At 42.0% G+C, this 8626-nt stretch overlaps 1 pseudogene; it reads left to right on the top strand.

The window, feature by feature from the left end:
- Positions 1-7373: 7373 nt before the first annotated feature.
- The window catches only part of LOC142046758 (uncharacterized), a 52816-nt pseudogene continuing 51563 nt past the window's right edge, over positions 7374-8626 (top strand).

Here is an 8626-nt window from a genome sequence, read left to right as displayed (position 1 = left end):
ACAAATCTTCAGTGAAAGTACTTCCATGAGTAAATATTACCCAAGATGTGGCAAGGCTGCAGACCAAGGTCTATGCAAAGTCAGGTATATTTAAATGTAAACTCCCATTGAGAGCAAAGTTGCTGCTAAGGTCCACTGTGCTGGTAAATCCTCTCTGTGTATTGGTACGCATGACAGTTCACAGTAGCTTCCAAAGATCCTTCATGGTCTGTTAGGTTAATAATTTGGTCCAAGAGAGATGCTATTAGTACACATTTGACATGGAAGAATTTAATATCTCTAAAGGTTATACGATCCTTTTAATATGTTTTCTTTCTTCTTAATGCAATCATTTAAATATAAAGTAAATTAAATATGAAAAGTTAAACTGAATTAATATTAATACTATTTAAACAAGATGTTCATTACTCTAAAATCTTGTTACAATCATATTAACAAGCGTGTAAAGCATACTGTTTTGGACCATTACTTATGAATCTGTAGTACTTTTAAATAAGTGGACACACAAGTTGACTAAAGTCAAAAGAGTTAGAATACAGGCCATAGCTATCTGCTGAATTCACCGTTCAGTGTAATATTCAATCAGCAGCACTCTAATCTACGTGGGTAACATACATTTATTTTTGTTATGGACACTACTGTAGCATGAAATTGGAGGAGGATTTTCTTACAGCTGAAATGGATTACAATATTTTTGTAATGAAAAACGAAGTTTCAGAACTGTTGGCTGGAACTTTGTTTTATTTCCATTCTGGAGCAGAATAATAGTGTGTAGCTGCCAGGTGTCTGAATTTCTAGTGCTTTCTGTTGTAGAAGCAGCAGAGAATCCTGTGGCAGAGAATCTTGTTATAGACTAACAGACGTTTTGGAGCGTGAGCTTTCATGGGTGAATACCCACTTAAAAAGAGAGAGATACTACATTATGACATTTATTCATCTGTGACCATGGGAAGGAGCTCTAGAAAAATCCACACCACGATTTCAACAAACTTCTCACCCAATCAACCTCAGCTGGACCAATCTACACAGGGAGGTCCCTTTCTAGACACCCGGGTGCAAAAAGTGATGGTCTACATTAACACCACCTATCATGAGAAACCTACGCCGCTATGCTACTTTCATGCCTCCAGCTTCCACTCCGCGGCACATTTTCAGCATCCATTGTCTTACAGCCAAGTCACTCGAGGTACAAACGCATCTGCTCTAAACCCCTCAGACAGAGACCAACACCTACAAAATGCTCCACCCAAGCATTCTCAAAACTACAATACCCGCACGGGAAATTCGGAAACAGATCAAAGAGCAGACGGTGTACCCAGAAGCCTCCTACTAACAAGACAAACCCAGAAAGAAAACCAAGCAGGACTCCACTGGCCATCACATACCGCCGCCCACTAAACCCCTCAAGCATCATCAGGGATTCTACAACCCATCCTGACATGATCCCAAACTTTCAAGGTCTTGGATTGGCATGGCCAATCCGTTGCCCACAGACAATCCGCCAACCTGAAACGTTATTCTTCACCGCACTGCAACGCACACCGTATCATAGTAACTCTACTCTCAGAACATCCGTGCAACAAACCTCTGATGCCAGCTCTGCCCAACATTATCTACACCAGCGACACCATCACAGGACCTACACCAGATCAGCACATCAATCACTGGTTCATCTCACCTTCACGTCCACCAATGTATATATACCGCATTCATATGCCAGCAATGCCCCTCGCTATGTTACATCGGCCAACTGGACAGTCACACGGAAAAGGATTAATGGACACAATCATGATATCAGGAATTGCAATATACAAAAACCTGTAGGAGAGCACTTCAACCTCCCTGGCCACCTATAGCAGACCTTAAGGTGGCCATCCTGCAGCAAAAAACTTCAGACCAGACTTCAAAGAGAACTGCTGAGCTTCATGTTCATTGCAATTTGACACCATCAGCTCTGGACTCAACAAAGATGTGAATGGCTTGCCAATTACAGAACCAGTTTCTCCTCCTTGGTTTTCACACCTCTACTGCTAGAACAGGGCCCCATCCTCCCTGACTGAACTAACCTCGTTATCTCTAGCTTGCTTGCTAGCATATATATACCTACCCCTGGAAATTTCCACTACCTGCGTCTGACGAAGTGGGTATTCACCCATGAAAGCTCACGCTCCAAAACGTCTGTTAGTGTATAAGGTGCCATAGGATTCTCTGCTGCTTTTACAGATCCAGACTAACACGGCTACCCCTCTGATACTCTGTTGTAGAAAGCATTTGTTAGAATGTAATGTATTGCATTAAGAGTGCAGGTTTGCATTGAAACAGATTTTTCACACAAAATTCAGTAATTTAGGGCCAGATTCTGCCTCGCGCTTACATGAATGCAGTGTGAGGAGAGGTCAGGAGGAGACTTCATCCTCCCCTCTCCATCACCTTCACAGTCCATGTAAGAGCTAGTCACTTAGCACTTTAAAGAGACATGAGGGCTGGGGAGGAAGGGAGGCATGACTCCTATTATGCAGGTGGTCAGAACAGATTATCACAGTTGTCCCTGCAGGTATTAAAATCAAATCTATGATTCTTCTCCCTCCCTCATAGACCATAAAATGGAATCAATGCAGAGGGAAGCATTTCCCATTTGCAACTGAAAGGATCAAAGTATCAACATCCCCATCCTCATTCATGTTGAGGGAGGAAGAGCTGCTGCTCAGATTATGATCCCCACTGATCTCACTATTCAGGTTCTCCATGAATCATGCCAGAGAGAGGACATGATATTCCTAGTGTTACCAACTCTCATACTTATATTGTGAGTCGCATGATACCATGATTTTGTTAAAGCCTCAGCTCCTACCATCATGTGATTACATAAGAAGCTTAGCTTTTACTTCTTTCAAAAAGAATGAAGTTTCTATCCCTCATTTGTGGAGAAAAGTTTGAAAACATTAATGGAGAGGCTCTCAAACCAGAAGGTAATTATAAAAATAATCCAGACTGTTTGGTTTTTCTCCAAATTTCATTATTTTTAAGATAATCTCAGGGTTTGGGGTGCCTGACTCATGATTTTTGAATGTTTGGGGTTGGCAGCATTATATTCTACATCTTAAGAGGGGGAAATGTTTAAAAAATGGTGGCCACTTTTAGAGATCAGAAAGCAGCAATAAAGGACCCAAACAATTTTTGGTTGTTTGCTTTTGCTTCGCAGTTACCTTTAAGAGTCTTTGCTTCATTTCAGCATCTCATCTATCCATGATGGCCATTAATTGACAGGAAATGCTTTCTGTATCTTCTATTATAGGTGAAAGAGTGGCCTGAAATTCAAAACAAATATTAAAAGTAGACATTAGGGAGAAATGTCTGCAAGTACAGTGAGGATAGACAATTGAATCATTTGACTGGGGAGAGATGGTTGAATCACCAACACCACTAGAATTCAAGAAGAAACTAGATCAGGGACCTTTGACACGTGGCCCATCAGGGAAATCCGAGGTGGACCGAGATGGTTTGTTTACCTGCAGTCTCTGTAGATTCAGCTGATCACAGCTCCTACTGGCCGCAGTTCTCCATTCCAGGTCAATGAGGGCTGCGGGAAGCAGCGGCCAACACATCTGTTGGCGTACGCCGTGGACGCTGGAGGTAAACAAACTGTCCTGGCCCACCAGTGGATTTCCCTGACGGGTCACGTGCCAAAGGTTGCCGATCCCTGGACTAGATACAACAGATTAGGAGATATTGTAGAGTGCAGGAACCAGCTGTCCTCTGTTACCACCTGATTTTTAATTTTATATGGTAACATTTTATGCACAATGAGGCATGATCTGAGACACATCACAATGCATAGCATTTTGGGTTTCCATATTCAAAACAGAAGAGGCCACAGAGGATAGCAAAGCATGTGATAGGTGTCGCTTGGCCCAGGGAGCCACTATCTGAAGCTGAAGCAGGGTCATTTCCAGCTCCTTATTTGGTGAAAGAAAACACCATCGCCCCATTAGTTCCATGTTGGCTGGTAGGTAGACACAGCATGAGTCACTACTACCCAGAGCACACTCTGCTTTCTTTACTCTGATGGCCGTTGTCTCCATCTTCTGTTGGCATAATATCCTCTTCCTTGTTGTGACTGAAACAATTTTAAATTAAATACACCAGTTCATTTCTGTAACCTTAACATTCTAAACCAGTGGTTTTCAGTCTGGGGGCCATAGACCCCTGCAGACTATGTCTAGGGGGTCTGCAAAAGGTGACTATAAAAATAAAGTTTCAGATCCCAGAAAAGGCATTCTGTTTTTCTGATCAATCAAAAGTATGTGAATACCCCCACCTAAAGTCAAAACCCAGAATTTTTGTCGTTACCATAGAAGCACACAATTTAGCACCGTTTTTCATGCTGCATGAAATGCCAGGCTGAGCATGTGCAACATTTATAGTTGAATTCTTTTCAGTCAGTTTTCAGCCTGTGGTAGGGGGTCTGTGGAGCACAGGTTGAATTTCCAAAGGGATCCACACCTCCATTTGAAATTTTTTAGGGGTCCACAAATGAAAGAAGGTAGAAAACCACTGTTATAAACAGTGTAGGGAGTGGGAGTGAGATGGCTTTCAAAGGCCAAGCCTATTTATTGCACTTTTAATTAATCTGTAGATAGAAGCGCTTTTATTTTCTCCTCCAATATTTTCCTTTAAATATTTTCTAACACTATTGCAGTTGGATGCCCAGGCATGGGCTGATACTTCTGGTCCTGGAGACACACAAATTGTCTTGGAAACCTGGGATGTTAACCAGCAGTTGCAGAACTTCACAATGAGGAAACACATTCATGGAGTTTAAATTTGTTAGTCTCTAAGGTGCCACAAGTACTCCTGTTCTATTCATGGAGTTGTGCAAGAAGCTTGCACCAACCCCTCAGTGCCAGACCACTTGTGTGTTTTTTGGAAACCTATTCCCATACAGAAATAGATGTCTATTGCCTTTTGGAAGCTGGCAACACCTGACTGCTGTTGGTCAACTGCAAATCTGTTCAGGGGAGTCAACTGACGGGGCAATGGCTATGCAGGTTTGCAAAGCTATCAATACTGTGATGTACCCAAAGGTTGTGGATATAACTCAAGTCCCTGAAATTATTGTGGGATTTCAGAGGATGGGGTTGCCAAACTGTGTGAGCGTACATCCCTATATTTCGCCTGTTGAAAGGGGACAGGTCTTGGAATTGTACCGCAAGGGGGTGGGGGTGGGGAAAGAAACTCACATAGTGATGTGATTATGTATGGTGTTTCTTGATCAACATTTATGGTGGAGGAACCTACATACCTTCTCCTACCAGGGATCAGGAAACCATAATCCATCATCTTCTCATCGTACTATGCCTGGCATAACGTGAGAAACTAAAAGGGAACACTTTCACAGTAAGTGGGCACAGGACAGATCTATTTTTCAAACCTTGTATGGGCAGTCAGATCCCACCCATGCGCATACAGCTCCTGGTGAGCAAGGGAAATTTGTGATGCCGGTTTCTTATACATCGTGGAAAAATGGAGAACCAGAAGATGACTTGGGACTACTGAGAGACACTATTGTGTTGCTATGGTGCTTCTGGAAAAGTTCAATAGAGCATTGCCACATACTTCTCTTGTGAATGGATTTGGATCCTCTGCAGTTGATGTTAAGGTACTAACTGAAAGCTGACAATTGGGGACAATCCTTTGGCTGTGGTTTTGTGCTGAGGAGAGTTTTAACACACTTTAAGAGCATCATTGAGCCAGATTTTTGTTATGTTAACTGCTGTATGTCAGATTACTTTTAGGGGAGCACTTAAGCATTGTTGAAGTACTTTAAAAATGTTCTGTAGGGTTTTGGGAAGGACTTAACACATTCTTTCCTCGCAATGTTTTCTGTCTCCTTTGCTCAGAGCACTTATCAGATCCTATGCATGATTACTCCCATGAATTCCAGTGGTGACTCTTTGGAGGGGGAGGTAGGGTCATAAAAGCACCACTCAGTGTCAGATATCTTCAATTTTAATTTACTTTTATTTCCCTTGTCTATATTATCAGTTAAATATTTAACTGGATTATCTTTATGGTTTTGTTAATTTGTCTTTTATTTTTCATTTCTGGTGCCTTGGACAGCAACAGTTATCTCACAGATTACTTCATTGTCATGAACTTAGCAAATTCATGGCTGGGAGAGAGGAGGAGGGGAAAGGGTTGTGGAAAGTGTAGCCTACAGAGATGATGCTTGTTTATGTTAAACAGAAATGTGCTGAAATGTAAGGAGAGAACAGATTTTGGGGCCTAAATTTGGGCTTGATAATAATCATAAGGCTAGTAAAATATGAGTGAAGTGAGACAATTCAGAGGCAAATTAGGTCATAACCCAAAGTCTTGTTGTAAACATGTTCTGGTTTTAACAAATTTTTAGAAAAAATATGAGTGTTTTAGAAAAATACCATCTGTAATGACAGTTAATAGAATGATATATTTATGCAAATATTAAGATGTTTTAATATTAAATACTCAACGGGAAAATAGAAAATACTTAACTATAGTAGCGGAAATATAGGTATGGTAAAATGTGGGCTTCATGCTAATTGATTAGGATGCGTTATTATAAATAAAATAGCACACTAATTCATCCACCTTCAAGGAACAATTAGAGAAAGGACTGCACACCTGTTCTTCTCATGCAGGGGCTGATCATGCCTCGATGCAACATTTCATCGTGGAATGTAAGTATAGAGGCAGTACATGAGTATATTGCAATGCCTGTTTGCTTTAATTACTTATTTTAAATAAAGTATTTAATACTTATTTAAAATCAGTAATAGAAATAAAGACTTTATTTAAAATAAATAATTAAAGAATGTTGTTCACAGTTGTCCACTAAGCTATCTGTAACCATTCCAGAGGTTGGTGCTATTCCTTAACTTTAAACTATTAGTTGGGAAGACATAAATCCAGGTGACAGAGAGGTGAAATTGTTAGTATTTCCATAGCACTGGATATCTAATAAATCAGTCATATGTTCTGAATTCTGCTACCTTATCCCAAGCCTCTGGGCAGTATGATGTTGGTCATAGTTGGAAAACAAGATGCACACAGAAGTGACATGAACAGTATCTTAGCCCCGGTCTACACTTCGAGTTTAGGTTGAATTTAGCAGCATTAGATCAATTTAACCCTGTACTCATCCGCACGCCGAAGCCATTTTTATCGACTTAAAATCAATTTCTGTACTCCTCTCCAATGAGGGAATTAATGCTAAAATCGACATTGCCAGATCGAATTTGGGGTAGTGTGGACACAACTTGATGTTATTGGCCTCTGGGAGCAACCCCAGAGTGCTCCATTGTGCTCCATTGTGACCGCTCTGGACAGCACTCTCAACTCAGATGCACTGGCCAGGTAGACAGGAAAAGCCCTGCAAACTTTTGAATTTCATTTCCTGTTTGGCCAGCGTGGCGAGCTGATCAGCACGGGTGACCATGCAGAGCTCATCAGCACAGGTGACTATGCAGTCTCAGAATCACAAAAGAGCTCCAGCATGGACTCAACAAGAGATACTGTATCTGATTGCTGTATGAGTAGACGAATCCTTGCTATCAGAGCTCTGTTCCAAAAGATGAAATGCCAAAATATTTGAAAAAATATCTAAGGACATGAAGGACAGAGCCGACAACAGGGAACTGCAGCAGTGCCGTGGGAAAATTAAGTTGCTCAGGCAAGCCTACCAAAAAGCCAAAGAGGCAAACGGCTGCTCCAGGTCAGAGCCCCAGACATGCCACTTCTAAAATAAGCTGCATGCAATTCTGGGAGGGAGGGGCCCAACCACTACCCCACCCCTGTCCGTGGACACCTGCCAGGGGGAGTCTCATGCAACAAGGATGAAGATTTTGAGGATGAGGAAGATGAGGAGGAGGAGGAGGATAGTGCACAGCACACAAGCAGAGAAACCATTCTCCCCAACAGCCAGGAACTGTTTATCACCCTGGAGTCAATACCCTCCCAACCTGGGCTCACAGACCATGAAGTCAGAGAAGGTACCTCTGGCAAGTGTACCTTTGTAAATATAATGCATGGTTTAAAAGCAGCCGTGTTTAATGATTAATTTTCCCTGAAGACTTGGGATGTATTCACTGCCAGTACAGACCCTCCCTTTAAATGGCCAACCCAATGGGTGCTTGGTATGGGAAAGGAGGGTGCTGCCGTTTGAAACCATTCCCACATGTTATGAAGATTGAAGAAGCTGAAAGACTGTGGCTTACTATGGGTGCCTGCAAGCCGAATTCTGTTGGCCAGCCCTGCTTGTGTGATCCCTCAGACCAAACTGGCAGGCCCTCAATATGAGAGGCAAAATGCGACTTTGTACCGAAAGCACATGTGCTATGTAGTGTTAACAGATTGGTTCACCGTGAAAGAGCCTACCCATTGTTCTCTAAAATGTGTCTTTTTAATTACTACTCTCCCTTTTTTTCTTCCCACAGCTGCAAATGTTTCAATGCTCCCTCTATCATCTCCATCTCAGAGGCTAGTCCAGATAAGATGGCAAAAAAACCACGCTCACGATGAAATGTTCTCTGAGCTCATGCAGTCCTTCCGCAGTGAGCGAGCTCAGAAGAATGCATGTAGGCAAACA

This window comes from Chelonoidis abingdonii, chromosome 1 (genome assembly GCF_003597395.2).
Source record: "Chelonoidis abingdonii isolate Lonesome George chromosome 1, CheloAbing_2.0, whole genome shotgun sequence".
Taxonomy (NCBI): domain Eukaryota; kingdom Metazoa; phylum Chordata; order Testudines; family Testudinidae; genus Chelonoidis; species Chelonoidis abingdonii.
The sequence above is the reverse complement of the archived record's forward strand: the minus strand, read 5'-3'. Positions and strand labels throughout refer to the sequence as shown.